The sequence below is a fragment of the Nuphar pumila genome, chromosome 2, assembly GCF_984573655.1.
Source record: "Nuphar pumila chromosome 2, dmNupPumi1.hap1.1, whole genome shotgun sequence".
Classification (NCBI taxonomy): Eukaryota; Viridiplantae; Streptophyta; class Magnoliopsida; order Nymphaeales; family Nymphaeaceae; genus Nuphar; species Nuphar pumila.
The window spans coordinates 20,267,151-20,282,657 of NC_143250.1; positions in this window are offsets into that span (position 1 = coordinate 20,267,151).

The following is a 15,507-nucleotide window of genomic DNA, read 5'->3' on the forward strand; positions in this document are numbered from 1 at the left end:
CATAACAAGGTTCTACTTGGGCCTGACAACCCCGCCACTTTTTCTCTCATATGCACCCTTCCTCACTCTTTCTCTCATCTCCCTCACTGCCCTACACACTCTTTCTCTACTCTCTCTCACACTCCAACTATGTCTTCTCTCTTTTCGACATTCTCCCTCCTTTTGCTCTCCCTCACACCGCACCCTCTCTCGTTTTGGAGGTGTATTAGATGATATAGTAGTAGGAGCTGGTGATTTGGCATTTTTCGGTCGTTAGAAGGGATTATCGATAGTTTGTTGGTTTTTGACATAGATGGGGTGCATTTATGTGGTTTTGAGGCAAATTTTGGACTAAGAAAGTTGTGGATTCTTATTGTTTTGGTGTAGATTCAAAGTATGATCCAGTAATCTCACATTTTGCTTGCTAGTATGCAACATGTACGCAAGAATTATGTATTTGGGATAGAAGAATCATGCTTTGATCATGTTGGATCTAGGTCTTAAGAGTTTGAAAATGTGATTGTTGGCTTGTAAAATGTGTATGTTCCATCCCTTCATGAATCCCTAGGGAGCATGTAATGTGTAGATGGGTTTTTATGCATGAAATATGTTGAATCATGTTTAGATTTTGAAATAACAGTATGATTTGGGGGAATTCATGCTTAAATTACATTGATTCAGGATATAGTATGTGTTAAGTTTATAGAAATTTGGAAAAAATATGTTAGATTGATTCAGACACTCCTAGGAGTGTTAGGGTTGATTTTTGTTTGAGGTGGATGCATAGAACCCTGAGTTTCAGTGTTTTGGAAGTAAGAAACCGAATTAAAGTGTCTCAAGGGTCAACTTTTGCATCTCAAGGGTCAACTCCTGTGTGTTATTTTTGTTTCTAGTTGACTTGAGGCTCGACCCCTATATTCAAGGCATTGACTTCTGCAGTGTTAGGGTTGAACCCTAAACACTGAGGGTCGACCCCTGCTAGCTGAGAGTTGTCTCATCCACACAAGAAGAGGGTTGGGGCCATGCGGCACCCACCAAAGGACAAGTGTCCAACCAAAATGACCATGATACCCCTACAATAAAAAGGTATACCCAACATCTCTAATTCATACTCCAAATTGCCCTTGGGTTGAAACCAAAGTGCAAGTCTGCCATTCCTCTAAAAAATAACCTATTTTTCAACAATACCAAGCATATCCCATGCCAAAATCATCCATAATCTTTCTCTAAAATATGGGGCATGTCATTTGCCCCAAAAGTCCACCATCTTCTTAAAAAATGATGACTATGCTCTCAAATTCAAACAGATCCGATCCAAACCCAAATTTGACCATTTTAAGATCCAATTTCCACGATGACTAAATATTCAACAATATTAAATGACAATCCCAATGCAAAAGCTGATATTTATTAATAAATTACATACAAATGGGTCCAAAAATTTGGGGCATTACACCTTTTTTAAGAATTTTGAGTATTAAAATCTTGATGTTTTGTCAGGCTTTAACCTAGGGAGTAGTTGGGTCAATCTCAGTTTGGATGTGGGCATTATTGAATTTTATATAATAAGGTGTGTGTCTTGTATGTGATTAAAATAAATAAATAAACCTTTTATTGAAACTGAATTCTGTTTTCTTATTGGTTCATTTTAAAATCAACTGGATTGATAAGTTGGTCTGTTTCAGATTCAAGGATGTAAAGCTCTAAACCGAATTGAAATTCGACTAATAAACATATTATTTTTGTTATATCAGAGTTGAGAACACAATATAACATGCACACACACGAATTGAAACAAGCAAGACCACATAGAGGTTTACGTAGTTTGATCCTTTAGGATCTATGTCCACCAAGAAGATCCACCACTCTCTCTCTATATATATATAATCAACTAGAAAGAGCCGACCATATGTATTATATTAAATGGAATGATTAGCTACATCTCTCAAAGGGACATTTTGATAAGTTCCTATAAAATTTAAAACCTTCTTAAGCTTGAACTTCTCTTTCATTTCTATTCATTTGTTTACAATGAGAGGACTCTTTTTTAGAGTCCTCTTTGAAGAGGAATCAGTAATACGTTGAGAAAGAGTTTATAATATGCACACACACGAATTGAAACAAGCAAGACTACATAGAGGTTTACGTAGTTTGATCCTTTAAGATCTATGTCCACCAAGAAGAGCCACCACTCTCTCTACATAATCAACTAGAAAGAGTCGACCATATGTATTATATTAAATGGAATGATTAGATACATCTCTCAAAGGGACATTTTGATAAGTTCCTCTAAAATTTAAAACCTTCTTAAGCTTGAACTTCTCTTTCATTTCTATCCATTTGTTTACAATGGGAGGACTCTCTTTTAGAGTCCTCTTTGAAGAGGAATTAGTAATAGGTTGAGAAAGAGTTTAGAATTGTCTTGCTTCATGATTAAGGCTCATTAACTTTCCTTCTTTGAGTTGACTGATCTCTCCATTGTTTGGAAACTCCCCATCTTGACATAATGAGGACCTAAGAGTTGGATCTGGACCCAATGTCTCCTTAACTGCCTCCCACAAGCTGAACAATTGATACTCGATGTTAAACTTAGACCTAAAGTAATTAAACATACTAACAAACAAAGGCTTCATAAGAATATCATCAATTTGATCCTTCGAGGAGAGATATTGAACTTGAAAAAGTTTATAATCAATCTTTTCTCACACAAAGTGCACATCAATTTTGATGTGCTTGCTCCTCTGGTGAAAAGAAGAATTGACAACAAAGAAAGTGGCACTAACACTATCACACCAAATCATTGGTGGTGAATTACAATTGAACCCAAGTTCTCATAAGAGATACCAAACCCAGATAACTTTGACAATTGCATTTTCCACTATGTAAACACCCCAAATTTTCCAAGTCCATTTCAGACACCCCTTTCACAGATGCCAACCCTTTAGTACAGTGTAGGAGTCTAACCCTTAGGTCCATTCTAGTTTAGGTGTCATTTTACTCCCATTTTACTAGAAAAATTACCATTTTACCCCTGTATGACATTAAATCCTTGTCAGTTAGACCCAACCAAGCTCATTATAAGCTTAGAATAGTTAGAATGTCAATCATTTCTAGCTCCTCTGAGCTCATGATGAGTAGACCCTGTTCATTTTAGCTAAATTTGGTTCATTTCATGTGAAATGAGCTCATTTCCAGCTCGAATTTCATCCAATTGTCTTAAAGTTAGTTAATTCTAGTCGATCATATTTCCTTGTGTCTAACTTGAACTCGTCAGAAGTTCAAGTAGTTCAGTTTTAGTTCAAATTTGTTTCCTATATTCTTGGAGTTCATTTTAGCTCAATTCAACTCATTTCAGTTAGAATTCAGCTAACCCCAGTAAACCCACCTAGGATTTAGCTTCGAATTCAGTTCACCTTAGTTCAATTGATTGTCATTTTAGCTTACACTCATCACATTCTTGTCACTCAATTCACTCTATAGTAAATTCCTCATCATTTCATGTAGAACTGTATTTGTTTTCAATCACCTGGTCTAGGAGTCTAGTTGAGCTAGTGTTTTTTTAGTTCACCTGAGTTCAGAAACCTTAGAACCCAATTCAACCTAGTTTAACCCAGTTCAAACATTACCTTCCAAGTGTCACTCTTCGCCCTACAGGGCAAAATCATTTTTAGTCTTGGTCATTTCTACTCAGAGTGGCAATTCAGTCAACTTCTAGTCTGGACTCAGATCAATTTCTTTTCTGAGATTATATCTATTTGTGAGATCCAATTCACGTTTCAATTTGGATATTTGATCGGATCCAATACTGGATCTAATATTCAATATCCATTTTCTATTTCAGACTTGGATCTTTTATTCAATCCATTCTATTCTCTATATCCATAGTCCAATCTATTTTTGAACCTGAATTATTTCATCAAATATCCATGGTCCAATCATCTATTATTCTGGATTCGTTCTTCAATTCTTATTTAATATCCATGATCCATTTCCACCTTATTCCTCATTCAGTATCCACTTTTCAATCTTATCTCTGATCCAGGATTCATTTTCCAATCTTATCTTTGATCCAGGAACCATCCACCATTTCAAGTATGGATCATGACTCATTATCTAAGATCAGATCCATTTATCATTTGGAACTTCAGATCCAGATCCGAATTCAAAACTCTCTTCTTATCCAATTTCAAACTTGGGATCAAAGATTGATCTTTACATTTTAATCTAAACCCAGTGTTTTACATTTGATATTTTGAAATACCTTTTTCAGAAAAACATCCTTTTCAATGTGTTAGATCCGGATCCGAATGGGATTTTGATTTGAATTTTTTTGCGGCTCGAACTTCAAAGTGGATCTTAGATCCAATCCAATTCACTTTAGATGGGACCCATCGAGGTGGCATCACTTCTTGGTCATTTCTTTCATTTGGTTTTTCTAATTCTTGTTATTTCAGAAATCTAGTTGATTTAGGACTTTGTTTTTTGCTTTCTATCTTTAATTTTATTCTTTTGTCTTTAACCTTTTTAAACCTTTATTTTAATTGCTTTAAAATGAAATGTGGACCCCACTTATGTGGCGCCACATTTGGATTCTCTCTTAAGTGTTTCAATTAGGTTGAAATAATAAAAGTCAAAAATAATTTCAATAAGGACCCTATTAGGGAGGTTGACCCTCTAGTCTCCAAAATTTTTAAAATTTGCTAATTAAGTGTTGATTAATTAAGCAAATCTAGAACCTCTAGAATCCCTATCTTCAGTCAAAATTTTATTATAAATAAAGGCCCGAGGGGGGACGTCTAGAACATGCCTTTCCTCTCTCTCCCTCTTCTTAATTCTTCTTTCTTTTCTTCCCTATTTCTCTTCTTCCCTAGTTGTCGCCCCCTCCTCTAGCCTTTCTTCTTCCTTTTTGTTTTCTTTTTCATAGCAGCCAAGGAGGAACATGTAACTCTTCCTCTCTTTTATTTTCTTTCATTGCTTTTATTATTTGCTTGTTGCGTTTTTCCTTTTTTAACAGCCACAATGGAGTAGGAACTCAATTTTTCATAAATTGAGTCCCTCTTTCAATCGGCTACATCAAATCAATTCCCATTGCATTAGTTTTATTTTACATACATCATAGATTTAGGTTTACATTGCTATTTGCATCCATAAAAAATAAAAAATATTTCATCTATCTTTTCTTTTCTTTATGCATGTTAGATTAGTTTTTTATCTTCTTTAACAATCACACTTAAATCTTAATTCTGGCCTCACATTAGCATCATTATTTTTTGTGCTTATTTTCGTCATTTCGAGCTAATTTTTTTATGAGTGATATATCCATATGTCTACGTGAATTTGGCAAAATTTCATGATTTTTGGGCATTTTTTGACCCATTTTTAAAATCAATAACTGAAACCTGTTTTTTGCACCATCAAAAACGCTTTGCAGAATCTGGGTCAACTTGCTAGAATCATATCTCTCTAACCTGAGATTATTTTTCAGATCCGTAAAAAGTGGCTTCTTTGTCTGCATGTCTGGTTTCTTTCATGTGATTTTTTATGGTTGTTTACTATTTTATTTTAACCCAAAATTAGAATCTATTTTTCTGTATCATCAGACGTTGGTCATAATCAGGGTCATCGTGCCATAGTCATATCTCCCTAATTGGAGATGATTTTTCTGATCCGTAAAAAGGGATCTCTTAATTGTCGTGTCTATTTTTTTTTTATCTCTGTTTGCTATTTTATTACAGCCCAAAACTATGACAAGTATAGAATAACATGTTATACATCATGTTTATACTTTTAAATTTAATATATGTTTCCAGCATATTCATTAAATATATTTTTTGATTGCATGTTGTTTTTAGGGTTGTTAAGAGCCTCTATATCAATTTTCAGAAATTTTTAAGGTCATTTAATATTTTATCTTGTTGTTTTCTAAGAATCGACTTTTTGCAAAATCTTGTTCTGCAGAAATACTGGCAAATTTGATCTTTTCTGGTTTATTTTATCATTTTCATAAAAAGTTTTTATGTTTTATATTCTGATTATTTTCTTGATCAACTCAGGATTCTCTCTACCTGATTTGGTGTCAATTCGAACTCGTTTGGTCTTCGATATAGACATATTACAAAACCATTTTCTGAAATCCTGGGTTTTAACCTTGTTTTTGTAATTATTCTCAGTTTCTAGGGGTATTTTGGTCTTTTTACCTCCAATTCCAAAATTTTAATTTTATAATCGATTTAGTTTTATAGTTTATTAAATCATGCATCATCCTTTATTTTATTTAGAATTTTTATTTTATGGATGCATGAGAAAGGCTTATTTCAGGATAAATATCTCTCAATTCTTTTTATCCCAGAGAAAGTATATTGCATATATGCTCAAGAGAGCTAACATGTTGGATGCCAAGCCTATTTCTTCACTCATGGCCATTTTTACTAAAATGTCTAGGACTAGTGGTAATGAATTTGAAAACCTTAGTCTCTATAAGAGTATTGTTGGTGCTCTGTAATATGTCACCATGACTTGACGTAATCTGGTGTTTTCAGTTAATCGACTTTGTTAGTTCATGCACCATCCTTCCATAAAACACCGGGCTATTGTGAAGCGTATTTCATGTCATTTAAAGCATATAATTCAATATGGGATATTGTTAAGACCATCAAAATCCGAGTATATTTTTGTCCACTCATATGCTGATTGGGCAGGATGCCCAAATGACTACAAGTCTACTTCTGGTTATGTCATTTTTATTGGACTGATTTTTATTTCATGGAGCTCAAAGAAACAACATGAGTGTCTTGATCTAGTACATAGGTCAAATACAGAGTAATGGCAAATGCAATTGTCAAAGTTATGTGGGTTTGATATCTCTTACGAGAACTTGGGTTCAATTGAATTCACCACCAATGATTTGGTGTGACAGTGTTAGTGCCACCTTCTTTGTTGTCAATTCTTCTTTCACGGGAGGAGCAAGCACATCGAAATTGATGTGCACTTTATGCGAGGAAAGATTGCTCATAAACTTCTTCAAGTTCAACATCTCTCCCAAAATATTTTTGTCCACTCTTATGCTAACTGGCATATGACCCACAAGTCTACTTCTGGTTATGCCATTTTTATTGGACTGTTTTTATTTCATAGAGCTCAAAGAAACAACATAAGGTATCTCAATCTAGTACATAAGCCAAATACAGAGCAATGTGTTCTCATGCAAAATTTTACTTTTGCAAGTCAACTGACATTTTGAAAAAGTTTTTTAGAAAAATCACCTCCATTTTAAAACATATGGGAAAACTTAAAAAATTGGGATCCGCTTGTCGATATGAGGTTCAACCGTTCCTGACGCCTTAACGAAAGGTAATCGGACCAAGGATTGAACGATATGTCTTGCTTTGTTTAAATGTCTAAGAGATTATTCTAAATCCTAGATTGCAGAAAGAATCAAACACACACATGATATGATTTTGAAAAGAAGTTTATTGAAAACATGATGCATGTCTGGAATTGTTGAAAAATACTTTTTGAAGAAATATTTTAAAATTAAATCAAATAATGGGGTGTGTGGCCTTGTGAGCCTATGCATGATGCAACCTGATCTAAATGATGCATGGATGCAATTTAGTTTAAGAAGAAAATTTGAGATAAACCATTGATAAATTCCCTCATTTTGTAAAATTCTTTTAATGAAAAGGGGATTTTGTGCCTTATAGAATTTAGATGAAATAAATTTGCCACATATTCATAACTATGGCCACAATTATGTTTTAAGTATACTTCATTTAAATCCTAAGATAAAGGTTTTGAAAAATATTTTGAAAGATTAAAAGTATGCAATGATTTTGAAAATAACCTAAGTGTTTAGGCTTTTGTAACTTAAAAGAGATTAACAAAGTTTGAATTTCATCTGTATTCTGACTATAGTCACAAATACGAATTTCACTAAGTTTATTAATTTCTTAAAAGAAGGTGATCGTGTCATTCGTGTTTCACCATTGTAGAATTTGAAAAGTGCATATGCATGTCAAACCATAATAATTAATATTAAGAAAAATAAACTATATGCTTATACAATTATAAGCTATGTAAAAAAGTAAATTTCCACTATTTTTGGTATTTGATTACGATTTACATTGAAAAAATGAATAATAAAATAAAAAAATAAAAGAGAAAATAAAGTTTTGAACTTTTCTGCAAAATCAACAAACATGTTAGTAGAAAAATGTAGGCTTTTGGGGATTTATCCAACAATAGTGTCATGATGGTACATTGTGTTTTGGCTCTATGCCGGTGCCATTATAGTACGATGCAAGATTGACTTTACATTGGAATTGTGATGGTATGTTGTATTATGACTTGATGTTAGTACCCAGAGGGGTACATTGGGTGGTGGTTTGATGCCAGTACCATGAGGGTATATTGTGTTTTGACAAGAAGCATTGTGATTTAACTTGAGAGTTTGCTGAGGGTCGACCCCTAGGAGGACAGGGTTGACACCTCTTGTGATCTTGTTCATTGGTGGTGTTGATCTAAGGTATCAAATAGGTATTTTGAGTTGACCTTTTTATTGTGTGTCATTGTGTGTGCCATGTCTTTGCTTAGACCCAAATACCGGGGTGGTACTTTATGGTGTTTCATGGTTCGTACCTAAGAGTATGTGGACGTTCTTATGGCTTGTACTTGAGGGGTACTGTGAACTTTGGCCTTGGGTGTTACTAACTAGAGGGCACACTATTATGTTGGTTGTATGTTATTTTTTGTAGCAGTAGTTGTGTCTTGATCAAGATGTTGGTACCATGATGGTATGATACGTGAAGTGCTAGCTCGGATAGCCTTAATTACAAGAATATGTTGCATAAATGTATGTTATGCTATAGTTGTGAGCTTATGGCAATTGGATTGTGCCACCAGATACCAGTAAACCTTTCTTGGGTTATCTTTCTTTGGATTGGGATGATTTGTACTCTCCTATATATGGCTTGAGTTTGAAAGTCTACATTAAGATTATCCTGGAGTTTATCCATTGAATTTGAGATTGTTGGATCTGGGGTTGACACCAGTGTATGAGGGTCAACTCTCAACTTGTGTTGCGTATCCTGCGGGTTGACCCCTGTATTGGGAGGGTCGACTCCTCTGCATTTCAGTTTATGGTTTAGACTTGAAGGTCGACTCTTATGGGTGAATGATTGACTATTCTCGTGTTAGGATTTAAGTTTTGGCCATGATGGGCTTTCCAACAATAGATGTTTGTTATGCTAGTCTTGAATCATGTTGAGTGTTGAATCATGCTAAGACGCATGTAGTCTCACCCCACTACTTGAATTATTTTTCAAGAACTCAGTAGCAGGCAGGCGAATGGTATAACACGGTAGATCCGATGGCATATGCATAGTTGAACCTGGGACTGCTTCTGGGAGTTGTTTTGTTTTTTGGTATTCTCTGTGAACAAATGATATATTTTATAAACTTATACAATGTGAAATGAATGAACGTATTTTTGTGCCAAAACCTTGTGTATAAAATGAAAATGTTTTGGATATTGACCTATTGCCATAATGGTATGTAAAGAAAATGATGATTTTGCAAAGATGAGAAAGTATTTAAATAATGGAGGTTCTGGTTTGGAACCTGTGTTCTGAAAAAGGGTTTTGTAAAAGAAAAAGTCATATGTTGTGCTTGCTTTCGAAAAGAAAAAATTTTAAATAAGTTTTTGAAAAAGAAAAAAATGGGCATCACAAAAGGTGTTAATATTGTGATGAAATGATTATATTTTAAATATATAATATTTTGAAGATAGATATTATGTTTTTGGTGTTTTATTACAACAACAACAACTACGCCTTCATCACAAAACAATTGGGGTCAGCGATATGAACCAAAAAAGAAAATCATTTTGGGTCTTCCACATGAATCCTTCTCCTCCAATCATTTATATCCAATGCCATGTCCTGAGTGAGGTTCAAAGCATTCATATCCTTTCCTATCATCTCCATCCAAGTCTTCCTAGCCCTACCCCGACCTCTTTTAACTAATATATTTTCCCATTTCTCCATCCTTCTAACTGGAGCTTCATTAGGCCTTCACCAAATACGTCCAAACACCATAAACGATTCTCTCATCTTATTTTCAATGGGTGCTACGCCTACCTTTTTACGTATCTCCTCGTTCCGAATCTTATCTTTTATTGTATTTGTACACATCCATCTAAGCATACGCATCTCAGCTACACTCATTTTTTCAATATGATGTCTCTTGGCAGCCTAACATTCCGTGCCATATAGTAAAGCGGGCCTAATAGTCATCCTATAAAACGTTCCCTTCAACCGCAATGGCATTCTACGATGGCACAACACTCCAGTTGCACTTTTCCATTTCATTCACCCAACCTTTATTCTATGATTTACATCTCCATCAATTTCTCCATACTTTTGAATGATAAATCCCAAATATTTGAAACAATCATCCACCGGTATTTCTTGCTCACCAAGCTTCACTACACTCCCATCACTACTTCGTTGCTTACTAAATCGACATTCCATGTATTGTGTCCTACTCTTACTCAACTTAAAACCTGTTGCTTCCAATGTTTGTCTCCATAATTCTAACTTAGCATTAACCCCAGCTCTAGACTCATCAATCAAAACAATATCATCAGCAAACAACATACACCACAACACATTTTCTTGAATTGATCTCGTAAGCTCATCCATCACTATAGCAAATAGGAAAGGGCTTAAAGCAGATCCTTGATGTAACCCAACCGTTATAGGAAAATTGGTTGTCAACCATCCACAAGTGCGGACATTTGTTACTACTCCTTCATACGTATCTTTAATTATACTAATGTACTTGAGAGAAACACCTTTCTTCATCATTGTCCACCAGAGAACGTCCCTAGGTACTCTATTATATGCCTTTTCTAAATCAATAAAAACCATATGCAAATCTTTGTTCCTCTCTCTATATCTCTCAATAAGTTGTCTAAGAAGATGTATAACTTTCATAGTTGATCTTCTAGGCATAAAACCAAATTGATTCTCCGATATCAGGACAACCTTCCTCAACCTATACTCAATCACCCTCTCCCAAAGTTTCATAGCATGACTCATGAGTTTTATACCATGCTAGTTTGTGCAATCTTGTATATCACCCTTATTCTTATATAAAGGCACCAAAGTACTCTTCCTCCACTCATTAGGCATCTTATTTGTCCGTCAAATCTTGTTAAAAAGATTTTTCAACCATTCTAAACCTTTCTCTCCCAAGCATTTTTAAGCCTCGATAGGTATACCATCTGGGCCAACTGCCCTTCTTGATTTCATTTTCTTCAAAGCCTCTGCAATTTTCTCCTTTTGAATCTTGCTCATGAAGTCACGATTCATCTCATGAAAAGGAATGGAGAAGTCTCCAAGATCCTGAGCATGAATTCCATTAAATAGCTTATCAAAATAATCTTTCCACCTCTCCTTAATTTCCTCATCTTTGACTAAAACCCTTTGTGTTTCATCTTTGATACATCTAACCATACCCAAATCCCTCGATTTCCTATCTCTCATCTTTGCAAGACTATAAATATCCTTCTCGCCCTCTTTGGTATCCAACTTGTCATAAACCTCCTTATATATCTTATCCCTCGTATTTTGAACTACTTTTTTTTAGCTTCATTCTTTGCTATCATATACTTCTCCAAATTGTCATTATCACAACTCTTACTTAGATTTCTATAACACTCTCTTTTAACCTTAATAGCTAATTTGACATCCTCGTTCCACCATGATGTATCCTTACCTAGCGGTGCACCGCCTCTAGACTCACCCAATACCTCCTTAGCCACCTTTCTCATGCCACCCGTTATCTTATTCCACATTGATTATGAATCCTCCTCGAGACACCAATCAACTTCCTTAACAACCTGCTCTACAAACATTCTTTGTTTAGCTCCTTTCAGTGCCCACCACTTAATTCTAGGATCTATCCTATGCCTATCCCTTTTGCGACATTGTCTAATTCTAAGATCTAAAATTAAGACTCTATATTATGTAACTGCACTTTCTCCTGGTATAACCTTACAATCGATGTAACAACCCTTATCTCTCTTTCTAAGTAAGAAAAAATCTATCTGACCCCTATTAACTCCACTTTTAAATGTTACTAGGTGAGACTCCCTCTTCCTAAACCAAGTGTTTGCTAAGATCATATCATAGGATAAACCAAAACCTAAAATCCTTTCTCCACTTTCGTTTCTTTCTCCTATACCATAGCCTCCATGGATACTCTCAAATTCATCGCTACTAATGCCTACATGTCCATTAAGGTCACCGCCAATGAAAAGCTTTTCTCCATAAGATATTCCTTGTACTACTCCATCTAAATCTTCTCAAAATTGACGCTTAATGGAATCATCTAAACCTACTTGAGGTGCATAAACACTAATAATATTAATAATATTCGTACCTAATACTAATTTAATAAGTAAAATCCTATCACCCTTCCTACGGACCTCAACTACATTATTTATAAACTCACGACTCATAACAATCCCTACTCTATTCCTATTCCTATTTATTCCTGTATACCAAATCTTATATCCCCAAGATTCTATCACTTTTGCTTTCTCACCTACCCATTTGGTCTCTTGTAGACATAAAATATCAATCTTTCTCCTACACATAACATCTACTAACTCTACCAACTTACCAGTTAAAGACCCTATGTTCCAAGTGGCTAACCTAATTTTATGGTCTTGGACTAACTTCTTTACCCCCACCCGTTCAACAAAGTGAGGGAACCCTTGCCTATTTGACACCACACCCGGGCGTCGGTGTGACGCGTCGCTTATGGGCGATGACCTTGCAACCCTTGCCCATTTATCACTGCATCCGAGCCTATAGAGTACAACGTGTCGCTCAGTAGGGAACACTCCAACAAAATTCTCATATTGATTCATATAATAGGGTATGACTAAGTTTTTATGTTGGCTGTCACTGGCCTATCGCAACCCTCCTCCTTTATCTGGGCTTGGGACCAGCAATGTATAACTAAACAGTTATACACAAACAGAGTTGTTTTTTGGTGTTTTATTAATTTCTAAAAATTCTCAACAAAATTATGATATTTTTAAAACATCACTGAAGGGCATATAGGTTTTTTTCATTACTATGGAACCCTCATCGAGATCTAGGTCACTTAATGGACCTACCTCCTCGCGAAGAAAAACTTTGCGTTGAAGACACAACCACTTGTAGACACCTCAAATTTGATCGAGTTATTTCATACAACTAAGGTCCCATATTTTTGGCTCATTCTAAAGTAATGCCAACTTTAATCTCATTTTTGGCATTTAAAACAACTTTCTCAAGGTTTTTGCTCAAAAGATAAATTATGCTAGAGGATCTTACCTTTCAAACAAACAAAAAATCTAGTCAATCCAATGCCAGAATCCAAATCTATTGCCAAAACAAGTTGGCAGCTCCTAACGACACATGATGTGTCATTAGCCATGAATTCTCATTAGCAGTTGACATGTACCATGTTGTATCGTCAGCACCTTACTAACGACACATGGATCATCATTAGTAACCAACTAGATCCATGTTGCATTAACAACATTTTCCTAACTACACATGGATTGTCATTAGCACCATGTGCCGTTAGCAACTCATTTAGTCCAAAAATGCGCACCATTTGGGGATGAGCCTTCTGGAATCATATCCCTATCTCACAAACTTGTGAGTTAGGCTTCAATGGACCTACTTTCATTCTCAAAAACTAGAAAACTCTCTAACTTATCCCTTCCCAAAATCCTAGGCTAGGAAACCCTTGGGCAGTCAGAAAATGACCTTTTACACTTTGGCCATTTAGATCCTACCATTTTACCTTTGGATGGATCTGAAACCTCGGATCCTAAATATGTAGGAATTGTACTGGAATCCGCCAGAAAATCTATAAATAGAGTTAGTCTCTTCATTCCAACATATGACATCTTTGATCTAAAAGTGCCCTTACCCTCCAGAAGTCCTTACTCATCTAGATCTGGCACCCTAACCTAGCTAAGCTCATTTAGCTTAGCCTAAGACCTAGATCCCCTATCTTACCTTGAAACTCATGCCTAGTCAGAGTAATGTCTGACTTTTGCCAAGCACATCATTGTCATAGGAAAAGACTACATAAGCTTGATGTGAGATTCAGTTTATCTTTGTGTTTATTTAGTTTATTTCATTCATTTATAAGTGTGATTTTTTCTCAAACTTTTACATATTATTTGTGTTTCATGCTTTTTTCAAGTCCCGATGGTGGTTCACACCATCAAGCTTGCTTTTCTTTTTATGACCCATGTCGGAGGCATGACCACTTGCAAGTTGAAGCCCACATTGAATATTTCAAGCACCTGGTGCAGCTGATCCTTGCTCGGTAGAGGAGAAATAACTTACAACTTAAAGAGCGGACCTCACATCCGTCTCTATCTCTTAAATTCAGATTCAATTTTTTGAATCCAAAAACTTGTTCGGCTAAACCCTTTTTTTGGTTTTCAAAATTTGGGGACCCACACCATCCAATCTTACTTGCCCAAACCATGTTAAAGCAACACCGACTTGCAAAGTCATATCTAGATATGGATTTGAGATTTACCCAAACTTAGCTCCAGTTTGATGCTAACACACATCATAATATTGAGTCATATGCTAATTGAACCACTTAGGTAGGGTTGGGAAATGGATGAATCACTTGTGGCTTGACTCATGTTTAGCTTGTAAAGGACTCGTTCAAACTCGTGTAATAGGTTTGACAAGCTCGATCGTGAATAACCAATGTCGGCTTGGCTTGGATGAACTTATTTATTAATAATAAATATATTTTACAAATATTCTAAAAAATGAATTTAGTTGAAGTGTTTGGCCTGCAAACAATAAGTTTAGGGATCAATCTTATTGCTTACCAGTTTGAAATAATTGTTTATTTTGTAAATTACTTTGAGCTTGACTTTGTAGGTTAGGGTTAGAATTCTATTGTTCTCAACTTTAAAAAATCTATATAATTTTTGTAAATGAGCTTGCTCACGCTCGGCTCACTTAGCTCGAGCTTTTCATGAGCTCAAACTCGACACAAGAAAGGAGTCAAGGTTGAGAACCTTCTGCTCGGTTCTTTCAACTCGTTTACCAACACTGCACGTAGGGGTGGCAAAATCTGACCCGACCCGCCAACCCGCTTCTTAGTCGGGTTAGGGTTTGGCTTAAACAGTTCCGTGTCGTAAACGGGTCGACCCGCCTAACCCATTTATTAAGCGGGTCGTGTTCGTGTTAGGGGCATGCCAACCCGTTTACACGAACCCGTCAACCCGCAACCCGCAACCCGTTTATATATATTATGTTATCGGGTTGCGGGTTAATAGCAGTGTCGTAAGACCTATTTATTGCTAATAATTATTAATAAAGTATTTATGGGGCAACGTTGGTTGCTTTATGGGGCAATGTGAGGGTATGAGAGGATGTCTTAAAGTATTTACGGGGCAACTTGGATTGCTTCATGGGGCAACGTGAG